The sequence below is a fragment of the Schistocerca americana genome, chromosome 8 (genome assembly GCF_021461395.2).
Source record: "Schistocerca americana isolate TAMUIC-IGC-003095 chromosome 8, iqSchAmer2.1, whole genome shotgun sequence".
Taxonomy (NCBI): Eukaryota; Metazoa; Arthropoda; class Insecta; order Orthoptera; family Acrididae; genus Schistocerca; species Schistocerca americana.
Genome location: NC_060126.1, coordinates 289,734,663 through 289,751,577, shown reverse-complemented (window position 1 = coordinate 289,751,577; position 16,915 = coordinate 289,734,663). Strand labels below are relative to the sequence as shown.

General features: G+C 43.6%; 1 non-coding gene across 1 annotated transcript; it reads right to left on the bottom strand.

The window, feature by feature from the left end:
* Positions 1-2,893: 2,893 nt before the first annotated feature.
* Positions 2,894-2,968, bottom strand: Trnat-ugu. The gene has a single exon. It is a non-coding gene; the product is annotated as a tRNA-Thr (tRNA).
* Between the last annotated feature and the right edge of the window lie 13,947 nt (positions 2,969-16,915).

Genomic DNA, 16,915 nt, shown 5'->3' with positions numbered 1-16,915 from the left:
GAAACGGGCAGTCAGTTAGCAATCGTTTCGAGAATACAAACGAGCGTGGCGGATAGCTGGGGAGCCTTGAGGAAATATTTGAGCAATTAGCGTTTTCGCCCGCGGTTTCCTCACAGGCTGTCTGAATGGGCGCGGGCGCGCGACCGCCGGCAGCCGCAGCGCCAGCCGAGCGTTTCGGCGTCGCGTGTCGCAGGCCCACCCACTTGGCGCCCGACCCAGCCACAGGGGCGCGGCTTTCGCCACACAGATAGTTCCGCTCCGGAGGACGTGCGAGAAAACGACAAGCCGCGCCCTTCCCCTCGCGAGTCGCAGCTTTGTCCGGGCAGCAAGAACTCGCCGGCGGGGAGGGGCGGCCGGTTTTTCGGCATATTACGCAGAGCCTTTAGGCCCCGTGTGTATAAATTGCCCAGCGATTCCCCGGGGCACCAGTCAGCCACCAGGCGCAGAGAAGGTAAACACACGGGACAAGTCACAAGCATGGCCCTCAATCAGGTAAAGTCTCGCAGATAAGTGCATGTTGAGAGTCGTCCAAGACACGGGGAGTTGCTGCTTGTCAGTGTCGACAAATTTAAGGTGTGCAGTAGTTGGTGTAGGACATACCTCACAGAGACAGCCTAACCGAGAACGGCGAACATTAATTTTAACAGCAAAACTGACAGCAGTCAAATGTTCTCTCAAATTCTTCAATGGCTAAAAGAATTTAGAATTATCAGCTATTTTAAATAACCTATATAAATTTTAAGTTTTAGAAACACTTTTCTGTAGACATTTGTCTGGATTGTACCCATTTATAGAAATGAAACATACATAATTTTCATTATTTATTTATGGTAAGATCAAAATAAATATAAATAAACAACATTTGAAGGTATAGGTCTCATTGATGCGGACTGGGAAAATGCCCTGTGGGCAAGTCATTTATAAATGATCATCTGCCTGGGAATTTGCCCAAAGCAGTTCTAAATGCCCAAAATCTGCGCATTTATATAAAAAATTACTTTTTACAGTTTTTACTGCTATAAAGTATAACTTACCAATTAAAATAAGGGAGTTACGATACTCTCGATATTAAAAATTAGGAAATGTTTAAACTACGTATGTCTTTCATTGCTTTATTACTAACAACGAAAGGAAAGAAGAGGTAAATGTGTTTTTTAATTTTGTTTTACTATTATGCCAAATTGCTGTACCAAGGGAAGGTGCCTGTTGCTGACACCTGCTTATCGTTTATAATATCCTTTTTCTTTTTAACAACTCTGCTCTTCGCCATCGGTCTCTCTCTCTCTCTCTCTCTCTCTCTCTCTCTCTCTCACACACACACACACACACACACACACACCGCGTTGACCCCCGTGTAGTGATAAGCTAGTATAGAAAAAGTTGTTGTTACGTTATTGCTTTGTAATGTAACGCACTTTATAATCCGTGTCAAATCTCAGAATATCGTTGAACAATGATTATTGACAACAAAATTATTACTAAATGTATTAAGCGGCTGGCATGTTTTTCTTGATGTTGAACGAATTTTTAAATATTAAACTGTTTTCAGTGAAAAAACAAAAAAAGAAGCATTATTGGTAGATGTAGCGATATTTTTTTTATTGTGTACGACACCAAGAATTGATCTCATTAAAGATGTAAAATGTTACGTTTACAGTTAAATTTATTTCCCCTAATAACTCTCCCCTAACTCTCAAGCTGCTTTTTTAATTTGGTTATCCAACTATAACGAAGCAGTGTTACAAGAACCTTTTCCAACACAAAATATCAGCTTAAATTTTTTTTATAAGCGCTGTTTATCAATTAATATTTAAAATGCATAAATAAAGTTTGGCATTTGCCCAGATATTTAGCGTGGGCATTTGCACCAACTTCTGAATACCCAGGCATTTTACACCACTAAATGTGCACAATCAAAAGCTCGTACAATCTGGGACTAGTTCCCTGATCCATTCGATTGTTTCAGCTAATGCGTGGTGAATGTCCGTTTTTGTTCGTTTGCACTCCCGGAAAAAGACAGTTAACAGTGATATGTGGACTGACCTATAGGAGGGAGCACAGCCACAATTTGCAGATCTGCCCAACCCCACTTGTGCAATGGAACACCACATACGTCTTGTCTGGTTCGAATCCGATTCTGATCCTCCACTGACGTCTGTGCAGATTGAACCCTTGTATCTGCATACAAGCGTTCTTAACTGAACGTTAGTTGGATACTGATGACTGCTCGCACTAGATTTTCCATGAATGATTGACTGAAACAGGAACCAATATGGCTGTTTCCTGGGCGCTGCGACGGTTTCATTGACTTCAAGCGTCGGTGTTCTACTTGTGAAATATCTTGGTGAATAGGAGGTGAGGATCCTTCTGAATGTTGCCCCAGACCTTCAGAGAGCTTCTGATGTTAGAGATGGCTTTCTTCGGTTCACTCTCAATTCATTTTCTGCAGTTACTACGTTCATTTCATTCAAGAGGTCTTGTAATTCTTTTTCGATTTCACTGACGATAGCACTGTCATCAGGATATGTTATCGTTGATATCCTTTCACTTCTGCTGAACATTTCTTTTGTTCCCGTAACAGCTTCTTCGATGTATAGATTGAACACTAGAGGCTAAAGAATGCATTACACTCTTCTTAATCCGAGCATTTCGTTCTTGGTCTTACATTCTTATTATTCTGTCTTATATATATCGTCTGTTAAACGTCTTTCCACATAGCTTACACTCACGTTTCTGAGAATTTTGAATATTTTGCATCATTTTACATTTGCGATCGGTTTTTTCTTAAATCGACAAAACCTGCGAAGGCATATTGATTTAAATGATAATTAAATGGACACCCTAGCTGCAAACAGGCGTTGATGTACTTCATTGGGGACATGTTGAAAATGTGTGCCCCGACCGGGACTCGAACCCGGGATCTCCTGCTTACATGGCAGACGCTCTAGCCATCTGAGCAACCGCGGGCACAGAGGATAGTGCGTCTGCAGAGACTTATCCCTTGCACGCTCCCCGTGAGATCCACATTTCCAACATGTCCACACCACTACATTCGCAGTGCGCCTAATAGATGTTTGCCCATCATACTCATTACTCGTGGCAGATTAATCTACCAAGTTCCGTACGAGTTCGGGCATAGCGTGTGCGTTCGCACAAGAAGGTCAATGGCCGGGAAGCCATATTTTAACTATATATGACGGTAGTATCTGTTCCCGATAGAACAGTTACCGTGGATGACCATGCAGCTTTGCTAGAAATGAAATGATAATTAAATGGACACCCTAGCTGCAAACAGGCGTTGATGTACTTCATTGGGGACATGTAGAAAATGTGTGCCCCGACCGCGACTAGAACCCGGGATCTCCTGCTTACAAAAAAAATGGTTCAAATGGCTCTGAGCACTACGGGACTTAACATCTGTGGTCAGCAGTCCTCTAGAACTTAGAACAACTTAAACCTAACTAACCTAAGGACATCACACACATCCATGCCCGAGGCAGGATTCGAACCTGCGACCGTACCAGTCGCGCGGTTCCGGACTGAGCGCCTAGAACCGCTAGACCACCGCGGCCGGCTCTCCTGCTTACATCAACGCCTGTTTGCAGCTAGGGTGTCCATTTAATTATCATTTCATTTCTAGCAAAGCTGCATGGTCATCCACGGTAACTGTTCTATCGGGAACAGATACTACCGTCATATATAGTTAAAATATGGCTTCCCGGCCATTGACCTTCTTGTGCGAACGCACACGCTATGCCCGAACTCGTACGGGACTTGGTAGATTAATCTGCCACGAGTAATGAGTATGATGGGCAAACATCTATTAGGCGCACTACGAATGTAGTGGTGTGGACATGTTGGGAATGTGGATCTCAGGGGGAGCGTGCAAGGGATAAATCCCTGCAGACGCACTATCCGCTGTGCCCGCAGTTGCTCAGATGGCTAGAGCGTCTGCCATGTAAGCAGGAGATCCCGGGTTCGAATCCCGGTCGGGGCACACATTTTCAACATGTCCCCAATGAAGTACATCAACGCCTGTTTGCAGCTAGGGTGTCCATTTAATTATCATTTCATTTCTAGCAAAGCTGCATGGTCATCCACGGTAACTGTTCTATCGGGAACAGATACTACCGTCATACATATTGATTTATGTAAGCCTTGTTTCCATTATCAATCACAATGTCATAACTACCTCTCTGCTGTTTTTATCCTTTGTGAAGTCATACTGATCTTCATCTAACAGACACTCAATTTTCTTTTCGTGTATTATAGCTGCAACAAACTCGTGTTCCGTGGCACTATGTTCAATAGGGGAGGGTTCTACAGTATCGATCGTCTCACGGTATCGGGCATTGCTTGTTTTCTTTTCTAGTACTAGGCGGCAGCACATACAAGAGGTGAGTTGAAAGAGGCCATGATCCCCGCTCATGATACGTCGGGCATTTTGTCCTGCTTTCAGTTGTTTATGAGTTGTTAGAGCTTAATGTTGTTTGTCTGAGAGAAGCGCTCAAGAATTTAGTTTCAAGACTGTGGTACAAGTTTATGAGGGGAGCAACTGAGTTTAATTGTATATTTATTTTAACAGTATTGCTTAAGGATACTGTAATGGTAAAAATTTCAAGATATCATGTGTTAAACAATACGCAATAGGTATAGTTTTTTTGCTTGATCTTCGTGCAGTACAGGCTGACCAGCTGTCTCCCTATACCGACCGGTCAGAACGTTAGGGAAAAAATAATAATAACTCTTTCTCTTCACTTTGTGGTGTGAATTGGCTGAGAGTAAGGGGAAAATGAAAGGAAAATCGACTGAAGAGAATATGATGATAATAAGTGAAATAATAGCGGGGAAATGACAGCAAGGCAGGCAGCTGAGTCTTTTCATGTCCCAAGCTGCGCTTCAGGTGATCGAATAAAAATAATTACAACAGGTTCATCTGTGGATCTAAATCCTCAGATGGGCAGGTTTAAGAAGACATTCAAAGATGATACACAACCGCAGTTAATTCTGTACACGAAAGATTTAGACAACAGGTTCATTGCACTTAGTAGGAAAGAATTCTTAAGGTTAGCATTTGCTAATGGGTCCATACACACAAACTGTAAAGAGTGGGCCCATGTTGGTTTTGTAGACCAAGAAACTATATTGTATTTTATTTTTGATCATTGCAATAAGTGAACAATGGGTTATGAAATTATGAATTTTGTTCATATAATAATGTGTTTAATGGTTTTCTTTAGTTGTGTAATGTTTTTTATCTGTAAAGCCTGAAAATCTTCCTATAGGGACACTGGTCAGTGCTGGAAGACAATTTTTGTACCGACTGAAAAAAAATCTGTTTTTACTTGTACGTACTGGCTGAAAAACCATTTGTTTTTACTTCTATATGACCTGTCACTTTTGTAAAATTTCAGGGAAATCATCATGTACATCCGTAAGGAATTGGTTTAAGAACCAGATTACTGTATTAAATCACAAATTTTTAAATATTTCACACATTCTACAAGTGAAAAAGATTAAGGTGAACGTCACTGTAGGACTCTCCCCCAAGTAACGCAACACATTAATTTTTTCTGAAAGCAGGTTAGTTTTACTCAGGATTGAAATGCACCACATTAAACCCTACCCTTTTGGCTACAAAACCTTTTCTTTTTTTTAAACATACCGTAATCTAAGTTCAATGCGATGACGTTATGACACCTTTCTGGGAGGGCCTGTGTGCCAGACGGTACTACACTACTTCGTCTTGATTCACCAAAAACCTCCCCATTATCAACGGACTGCTTCTCCACGGAGAGCATCTTTCACTTTGCCAAACAGGTGGCCAAACAGATGAAAGTGTAAGGTGCAAGATCTGGGCTGTGGAGTGTGTGAGGAACAGTCCAGTGAAGTTTTGTGTGCTCCTCTCGGGTGTGTCAGAACTACGAATAGAGACGTCCAGCTCTGCAGCGAAGTGCTTGTGTGTGATCTGTCGGTCACCTTGACTGAGAGTGTCCAGACGTTCCAACAACGCAGAATGCGCAGCACTTAGCGGGCGACCGGCACGCGGGAGATCGTACAGGTTTGCGCGACCTTGTTTCTCTGATGACACACACCTCGCTCAGCGACTCACCGTACTTTTGTTCACTGCCAGGTCTCCGTAGACATTCTGCAATCGCCTATGAATATCTGCGATGCTCTGGTTTCTCACCAAAAAAACCTTAATCACAGCTCTCTGCTTGCAACGTACCCCAGTTACAGACGCCATTTCGAAGGCTACGTATAGCATCGCCACCTATCGGAACTTCATGAAACTGTAGGGGCTGATGCGGGAATATTACACAGTGCTCCACAACAAAATTCGCATTTTTTCAATCGAAACTGGCCGAGAGAAAATGTGCTGCATTACTTACTGAACGAACATCGTACCAAGTACCATATGTCTTGTTGACGCGCATCAGGGTTTGGCTACAGGCTACGTGAATATATTTGTTACCTTAACTACTAAAAAGTTGGGTGGTGTGGATAAAAGTACTTGGAAAAAATGTGCTGCTCTCTGTACTGATTGTCATACATTATGTTCTCTTACTGCCGCGCGGGGGGGGGGGGGGGGACTTTGCTTTACTTACGAGAGAGATGACCACCTTAAAAGGGGTATGGGAATATATTTCGTATTTTGTAAATTCATAGTGGCTGAGAGCTACTCACGTAGGTAATATTTTCCTGTTAGAGTTCGATTCGACACACTATTCCTCTGTTCTTTCGTTATATGGCGGTTTCTTGACTTAAGTGGTCCTTTTTCGAATCGAGCACGCAAATGCTATTAGCATAACAAACTATATTAATAAGTAATTGCCTCCTGCAAAGTAGGTAAGACAAGACGCAGATCATCCACAGTTACACGTTTAAGGGCTGCTAGAGTCGAGGCGGAAAGTTTCTGAGTACATGAGGCACAAAAGACGTAGAGCTGTAGCTGTAGAAGTACTTTAAAATATTCTCACGGATGTGCAGTGGCTACTGAGCGGACGATTTGGATGGGATTCGGTTAATGAAAAGGGGACATACAATTCAAGGTTTATTTCCTCAAAACAATTAATTGTAATAAATTACACTGTGGCTTACAAATTACAGTGACACAAACAAATCAAGCTGCTTACAATATGAGGTAATAAAAATGTTATATGTCACAGGTGAACAGAGAAACTTATTTGTGTCGTTTGAATCACTACCAAACAAAACTGTTTACAATTTGATACATTAACAAATAATCATTGTGCATTAAACTACATACTTTCACCTAGTACAGATAAATTTTATAATGTAAAGCACAAATGTATAATTTACAATTAAATTTTCTGCCGAATTTACTCCTTCCTATACCTTCTTTAAAAGAGTGATAAAATTTCCAAAAGGTATCTCAATTAAAAATGCCCTAAAACCCTTAACACAACAACACGTACATGACTAGATCAAATAATAAATATATGTACGGCAAAGCCCAAGATTTGCTTCCTTACAGAAAGTTTGCTTACTTCAACAGCGCAGACCACATTCAAACTCTAGCCAACATGGGTCGCTTGCCGGTCAAAACATGTTATGACTGCGACAGCGGTGAAACTTACATAGGTAATAAAAGAACACAGGCCACCTAGCAATCTTACCAAAATCAATTTACACGGAGGAGGAAGAGGGGGGGGGGGGACATAATAAATACCATAAGCAAGTGCACTTGCCAAACCTACTACTAAAAATACAGTATAAAAGGATCTCAATTAATGACAAAATCCGGGATAGGCCCGGCAATATTGCACCTGAGCGCTAGTAGCTAAAATAAAGTTGACAGATACCAAGGTCTGACATCATCTTAGGGCTAACTGGCACAACAAATAAATAAGAGTAAAAGAACAAGCAAATGACAATGCCCAAGAATTTAAATAGGATTAGGTACACACGAGGCTAAAATCAATTGCTAGCACCTTGGACATCGTCTTAGGTAAAAGAACAGGCAAATGACAATGTCCAGCAATTTAAATAAAAATAAGTAAGCACAAGGCTGAAAGCAATTGCTAGCAACTTAACAAGCACACATAAAAATATCAGACTGCTGCCACATCACAAAACGGAACAGACGCGCACGCAGTCCCCAGCAAGCCAGAAAACCAATAACACCCACTCCAGCAACCGAGCCAGCCTGACCACAGTAACTCAGAATCAGAGCGCGTGAGCACACCGGGTCCACGCAAAACACACACTGCCAAATAATTCCCACCAACAGATACGGCTGCCCCCCCGGGCGGGAAAACGGGGGCGACTACAGGGTACACAACAGCAGGAAACTCGACACCTAGACACCGGCCAAAACGGAATCACGCAGAAAATATAAACAACAGCTGAAGTAAGGTGAAACGAACCCCGCCACGCAGACCGGACAGAGCAGACACACAGAAAGCCTGCCCTGCAGTCCTTACAACTCCTGGGTGCAGAAACCCAAGCGATATCGTGGCACCCTTTTCAGAGGCGGAGAACCTCGAGCGATCGCGAGCGGAGATCCATCAGTTGTCCACTACAGCACGTCACCAACACGCTACACCGCCCAACGGCCAAATCAACGAGGCCCGCCAACAACGAGACCACACCTCCCTGCCGGGGCGGAAGGCAAAATACCACCAGCTCGGTGCGAATCCAACTGCCGAGCCGAGCGCGCGCGGCCCCCCGCGAAAAACGCTCCAGAGAGCAACAGCCGCCTCAGCGCCTGCGCAGGCCGAACCAGAAGGAAACAGAAATACAAGTCGCTATCGATAGTGCCGGATACGCAACGCGCCAGAGAAATGGCACAGCTACCTGTACAATTCTATACTACAACCTTAAAGAAATTAATCCCTCAGAAAGCCTCCAATATAACAAAAATGCTTTTTCACATAAAAATAGACTGCCGAGTTATTTTAATATGCACATCGCTTTAATTTTTGGTATAACAACGTCGGTTGCTGATGACTGTACCGGCCTGTTTAGTAAGTGAACTTGCGGAATAGCTAAATTTGTCGACTCTTGCGCACCGCTGACAATTTGGTCTCAGCGACGAACCGTTGCGCCACTGATTACCTCGTCCCCATAAGCCTCGCAGATTTTGAGGTGATTAATTTTTTGCTGTCGCCAAACAGCGACATCGATATCGATTCGGTCGATTTGCACTGGACAGCAGCGTCGTGTTGGTGAGCACAGACACTGCTAAGCTGGTGTTACACAGAGCAAGTTTCCCCGTTAGTTGACTCGCATCACTTGGCTAGTCGACGATGGGGACTGACAGCTTACCTGCAGAAGCTGTTAACACGGTGCAAGCCCTGCAGTAAGTTGTTTGATAGCAACACGTTTGTTCAAGTGCCGACATGCAATCGATATGGGCGTCGTTTGCAATTTTGGTGCTGGGCTATGCACAGATGGAGGCTCATGGACAAGAGAAGGAACTGAAGCGAGGTCAAAAACTGCGAAAATATTTAGTCTGTTTAATACGGCTGTGGATCGTCGACAGTGTCTATTCCTTCAGACACGCATGTATATGTGAAAGACATTTAATAGTACTACACAAGCACTGTAACACACAGACACTGAAAAATTATGTTACATGCCAAGATAGGCAGCCGGCCGAAGTGGCCGTACGGTTAAAGGCGCTGCAGTCTGGAACCGCAAGACCGCTACGGCCGCAGGTTCGAATCCTGCCTCGGGCATGGATGTTTGTGATGTCCTTAGGTTAGTTAGGTTTAACTAGTTCTAAGTTCTAGGGGACTAATGACCTCAGCAGTTGAGTCCCATAGTGCTCAGAGCCATTTGAACCATTTGAACCAAGATAGGCCAAGATGACGATAATGACAATGATATAGATGTATGTTGTGGCGCCTGTTCTTTCAGACATATGAATCAGGTGACGACGACCAAAGAGCCATTGTTTCGGTGCGGATGTTTAGCCTTAAAATCAATATTCGAGATCACAATAACTACGATCAGACAGTGTACGATTCTGGTATGACGAGAAAGCCGAGGAATCGCGAGCAACAGCCACAGGGGGCCAAAAATTCTGAAGATGACTTTAACATAAGCCCAAACCGGTAAACAAACAAATATCATTGCGATCTCCACTGTTAATTTTAATGTAATATAGCACCAGGTTGCTGTACTCCCTGGTCAATGTTGTCTAATTTCATATCAGTGCAGATGCGCACCAACCTCCATGCCTTAGGGGAATCCGAAATGACAAGTAAGAGGTTCACTGGCAGGTGACGTTACGCCAGTAGTGAGTAACCGACTGAGAATTTGGGTCGGATGGGCGGCGTGCTTGGAGGGCAGACGCGCTTAAAGCGACAGCTCGCGTTAAGTGGAATCCCAGTCCAGCACACATTTTCGCCAGTTACCACTGATTCATTTTAATACCCAAATGCCTAACTCACTCAAAACCTTTAAATACGATACAGTAGAGTTTCTATAGTTCGAGGTGAACGGGACCGGAACCACCTCGAACTATCGAAAACTCGGACTATCGAAATTTAAATGGGAAAAAGAAATATTATGATATTGTAAGTAATACAGATCAAAATATGAACTTTATTAAAATAAAAGTATTTACACATGCATTTGCATTGGCAGAATAACAATAATTATTTATTTAGACAAGTAATAGTGAAGTGTCTTTTGTTTGGCGAAGCTGCAACGTTTCCTCGCGGCAATGTCACGTCACCGTCTCAGGAGCAGTAGGTCAGTTGGTGTCGCCTCAGGCTGTTGTTCCACGTAGCATATGGCGGCCTCGAGAGCAGCGTAGCCATCGGTGTGACTCATCAGCGGTGCAACCTCTGCCTCATCATCCTCGTCACTCTCACACTGCGATGGAATGTTAACAATGTCAATTATAGAAGAGTCTGTCACTTCCAACTGTTCGTCCGAATTTAACCACTTGCCTACTTCCACCTCGTCTGCCTCTTCACACCATGCCAATCTTCTGATTAAATTACGCAATGGTTGATCGTCCTCATCTGCTAAATCTTTAGTTTCTGTGTCTGGCATACTTTCCTGTAGAATTTTTCTCCATGACTTAGAAATTGTGTCTGACTTTATTTCGCTCCAAGATTCGCTAATCCAGTACATGACGTCCTTCAAAGTCACTTTCTTCAAAGCTCCTACAATGCTTTCGTTGTCTTAGGAATGCAAGATTGACTGTAGCATCGCCGTCGATACCTTTTTTTTAGACATTCCAGAACGCCCTGATCCATGGGCTGAATGAGACACGTAACTTTTGATGGGAAAAACAAGGCGCGGATACCGTCGCACTGCAGTTCTCCTGCACTTGGATGTGAGGACGCATTATCCATGAGCAAAATTGCTATGCATGGCAGTCCCCTTTCTTTTAAAAAATTCTTGCAGTCAGGTACAAATGAGCTAAAAAACCAGTTCTTGAAGATTTCCTGATTCATCCAGGCATTATTATGATGTGTATAGACAACCGGAAAAGCTGAGATGGATATATTCTTGAATGCTCTGGCTTGGCAAACTTCCCAATCACAACTAGTTTTCGTTTGTGGTTTCCTATTGCATTTGAAGCTGCCATAACTGTGAGCCACTCTTTGCTTTTTTTGCGCCCAGGAGCACTTTTTTCTTCACAAGAAGCAAGTGTTCTCGCTGCTAACATTTTAAAATTTAGCCCAATTTCGTCACAGTTATATATTTGTTCATTAGACAAATTTTCGTCAGTTATGATTGTTTTAAACTCGAAGATAAATTCTGAAACGGCCTGAGCGGCACCAGAGAGTTTTTCTTCACATGCGTTTAGTTGACGCACTCCATACCTCTTCTTCCACTAGTCGAGCCAGCCCACACTAGCGGCGAAATTGTAATCTCCTTCCTGCAGCTGGTTTCTGAGAAACAATGCTTTTTCTTGCAAGATTGGGCCAGAAATCGGAGCACCCTTCTCTCTCTGTTGGATAAACCACATGAACAATGCCTCACTTGTTTTTTCGAAGTCTGACTTCTTTATACTTCTTCGACTGAGAGATTCGTGTGAGCATTTCTGTGAAGAAAACTGTTCCAATTTAAGTCAGTTTCTTCGCCAGTCACCAACAGTAACTTCACTGACCCATATTCGAGAGCAAGTTTTTTTTTTATTGTTTCTCCTTTGTCAAGTCGTCCTAGTTCTTCTAATTTTAGATGAAAAGGCACAAATTTCCTCTTTTTTGTTACAGCACTCATCTTTGTAAGGTGTACAACGGAACACACAGTCAACAAACAAAACGACAAACAACACTGTACAGTACAGGTACTGGAACCTACAGCAGTGTATGAACTCCCCAGTTTTGATCGGTAGCAGCCGGCAGCAGTCGGGGTATTTCGTGCCATACTGACAAAAGATGTTCGTGCAACAGGGCAGCGAGCTAATCGTCGGTGTTGATTGCATTGTTGTCTGCTTTGTCACTGAGCTGTACTCTCCCTATCTATCTTTTGAAATGATGTTTTCATTATTTATCATGTCAGTAAAAAAAGAAAATAGATCGTTGCAACTTTTTTTTTTTTAAAGAGGCTCGGGTTATTGGAAACTCGAACTATCGAGACTCTACTGTAATGACATTTTGAGGGAATCACATAATGTGTGCGAGAACTAAGGATCATGGACGCACTGATACACTGAAGAGGCAAAGAAACTGGTACACCTGCCTAGTACCGTGTAGGGTCCCCGCGAGCACCACGACGTGGCATGGACTCGACTAATGTCTGAAGCAGTACTGGAGAGAATTGACATCATGAATCCTGCAGGGTTGACAATAAATCGGTAAGAGGGGGTAGAAATCTCTTCTGAACAGCACGTTGCAAGGCAACCCATATATGCTCAATAATGTTCATGTCTGGTGAGTTTGGTGGCCAGCGAAGTGTTTAAACTCAGAAGGGTGTTCATGGAGCCACTCGGTAGCAATTCTAGACGTGTGGGATGTCGCATTGTCCTGCTGCAATTGCCCAAGTCCGTCGGAATGCACAATGGACATGAATGGATGCAGGTGATCAGACAGGATGCTTACGTGCGTGTCACCCGTCAGAGTCGTATCTAGGCGCATCAGGGGTCCCATATCACTCCAACTGCACACGGCCCGAACCGTTACAGAGCTTCGCCAGCTTGAACAGTCCGCTGCGGACACGCAGGGTCCATGGATTCATGAGGTTGTCTTCATGTCCGTACACATCTATCCGCTCGATACAATTTGAAACGAGACTCGTCCGATCAGGCAACATGTTTCCAGTCATCAACAGTGCAATATCGGTGTTTATGGGCCCAGGCGAGGCGTAAAGCTTTGTGTCGTGCAAAAGTAAAGGGTGCATGGTGAACCTTCGGCTCCGAAAGCCCCTATCGATGATGTTTCGTTGAATGGTTCGCACGCTGACACATGTTGATGACCCAGCATTGAAATCTGCCTCAATTTGCGGAAGGGTTGTACTTCTGTCACGATGAACGACTCTCTTCAGTTATCGTTGGTCTCGTTCTTGCAGGATCTTTTTCCGGCCGCAGTGATGTCTGAGATTTGATGTTTTACAGTATTTCTGATATTTACGGTACACTCGTGAAATGGCCGTACGAGAAAATCCCCACTTCATCGCTACCTCGAAGATTCTGTATCCCATCGCTCGTGCGCTGACTATAACACCACGTTCAAACTCACTTAAATCTTGATAACCTGCCATTGTAGCAGCAGTGACAGATCTAACAAATGCGCCAGACACTTGTTGTCTTATATATACGTTGCTGACCGGAGCGTCGTATTCTGCCTGTTTACATCTTCTGTATTTGAATATGCATGCCTATACCAGTTTCTTTGGCGCTTCAGTGTATAAGGTTTTGGATCGGTCTAGGAGGCGTGGGCTAATAGCAGAAGGGGTTAAGGCGACGGCTCGTGTTAAGTGGGAAATCAGAGTTCGATTCTCAGTTCTACACAACTTGCCGTGTGTCACTGTTAACTTTGAGAGCTGACGTCTAATCGTATTCGCAGTTTGAAACGTCTTATTAATGACTATCATTTCCATTACGATTTGACGTCATAAGTATCGTTACAATGATGGTAGCACGTTAAATTATTTTAATATTATTTAGAAGATGTATTTAGCGATGAATTTCGCCTCAAGATTCAAATAGAAATGGAAGTTCTACATCTACATCTGTACTCTGCAAACTATTGTGAAGTGAATGGCTGCGAGCACATTCCATCACTTCTTCCCGTTCTATTCGCGTTTGGAGTCCTGGAAGAATGATGCTTGAACGCAGCTGTGCTCACTAAAATTAATCTGATCTAAACTTCTCTTCGGTTCCTTACAGGACCGATATGTAGAGGAGTCGTATTATATTACTAGACTTCTAATGTAACACTGGTACTTTAAACTTTGCATGCGGGCTTTCGCGGGGTAGCATGCCTCTGTCGCCAAGGGATCAGGTTTTCGGGAATCTCCATGTTCTTTCTCCATAGATCAAAATAACCTGTAGTTATTCATGCTGCCCTTCTTTCTATACGTCTCGCATTGGTCTCATTGGTATGGATTTATTCCACTTAAGTAATATTCTAGGCTGAGTTGCACAGACATTTTTATAGACGATCTGTATTGTGCACAGTCCACTTCCCATTAACTGTAGTCTTCCACCTGCTTTACCTACGTGACCATTTCATTTCAGATCCCTACAAATTGTTTCACTCAAGTATTCGAGCTGATGGTTCAAATTGTGACTCGTTTATATTATAGTGGTAGGATACAACGCGCATTCATTTTATGAAGTGTACAACTTTACCTTCTTTAATGTTTCAAGCAAGTTGCCGAGGCTTCAACACGCAGCTGTTTGATGTGTTGACTGGGAATTTTCTGATTCATTACTGCACCAACTGAAGGTGATGAGGTATCGAATATATTGCTTCCCCCTACTTATACCTCCCGTGGAGATCACGAATGTAAAATTAGAGAGATTCGAGCGCGAACGCAGGCTTTCAGACAGTCGTTCTTCCCGCGAACCATATGCGACTGGAACAGAAAAGGGAGGTAATGGCAGTGGCACGTAAAGTGCCCTCCGCCACACACCGTTGGGTGGCTTGCGGAGTATAAATGTAGATGTAGATGTAGAAATTATGCACAACCGTTGATACAGTAAAGTTAAGTTTCAAACGTGAATCCCTCTAGTGGAGCCACGCTTACTGGGTAAGACGTCATACAGTGATAAGATATCTGGCTGGGCAGCGCAGGTAGCATTCGAATGATATCAGAATTAAAATAACACCGGAGATACCACGCGAGGTGTGCGATCCATGATTATATAGGCTTATGGAACCATGCTAGACAACAGCTAAATGCAAATATAAAAAAAAAAAAGACTTCGATACCGAGAAATCACAATATAAATAGTCTGAGCAATTATTTAGGATTATTTTAGAGTATCCCTGTAGGCACAATGTACACCGTTTCCTCAGATTTCCGTGACCACCGCCTATCTTCGTCATCAACGTGTAATAACCACTCAAACGAAGCGATTTATCTGACGTCCAGAAGGTCTTGATCATTGGCATTCAGCATAAAAGTTGAAGCATTTCCTAAATGGCTAAGTTTGTAATCTGTTCGAGTGCCACCATGATTAAATTATACCACGCATGGCAAACTGGCTCTATCCAAAAGTGGCCCGAGGCAACTGTAGTGCCCCATGTGCCGCAGATGACAGGTGTGAACGACCGCTGCGGAGCTGTGCACAGGCAACAGGCGTGCAGCTGTTGAGCAATTGACCACCCAGATGAACCAAGGGGCTACCAGCAGGGTCTCCTCAATGGCTGGTTGGTGAACATTGTTTCGTATGGGCCTCCGCAGCAGGCATCTGGTTCACGCAGTCATGCTAACTGCTGTTCATTAGCGACGAAGGCTGGACTTTGCACGCCGGTACCCCAACTGGACGTACACCGAGTGGTGACAGGTGGCCTGTAGCCATAAATCAAGTTTTATGCTCCATCGGGCAGATGGCTGTTGGCGTGTACGGAGTGAAACGTCCGAAAGTAAAGGATCCACGCTGGAGGAAGGAGCATTTGTGATCTGGAAAATGTTTTCTTGGCATTCCCTGGGTGACCTCCTTATTCTGGAAGGCTCTGTAGATCAACACAAGTACGCATCTTTGCTTGGGGACCATGCCTATCCCTATAAGCATTTTGCTTTTCCTCAGCATGGTGGAATCTACCAGCAGAACAACTGAACGTGTCAAGCTTCTCGCATTGAACATGCACGGTTTGATGAGCACCAATATGAGCTTACTGCACTACTCTGGCCATCAAACTCCCCGGATTTTCACCCACTTGAATATCTGTGGGACCATCTCGGTCGGGCTGTTCGCGCCTTGAATCGTCAGTCAAGAAATGTAGTGCAGCTGACCACCGCGCTAGAGTCGACATGGCTCCATGTCTCCGACGGTACGTTCCAGAACTTTGTTGACTCTCATCCTACGAGTCTCGCAGCGGTCCACGATGTAAAGGGCTTTTGACAGGTGGACACATGTGGCGGACAGTGTATAGAGCTACAGGATCTTGAGATGGTCACAGCTGTAGACGAAATACATTATAAAAGAGGAGGAGCTTACTTCTGGAGATTAGGGTGTAAATGTACCTGACTATCCATAATACACGAAATTTCATAGACACACGTTACCATCTCGTATAAAATCGGAAACGGTTTTGAATATTTGAATGTTTTCAGGATACACTAAAATTGGAGCGCTTGTTGGAATCAGTACATTAATTTGCACAAGGTTTTGCACCAAGAAGTTTTGCTGTGCTTCGAAAAAACTGCAGGAAGACTCCAAATGGTTTATATATTAAAAAACTAGAAACCCGCCTCAACTGCGAAAAAAGCACCTAGTGTTTACCTAGGTTTTGGCGTAGATAACTACACCTACTTC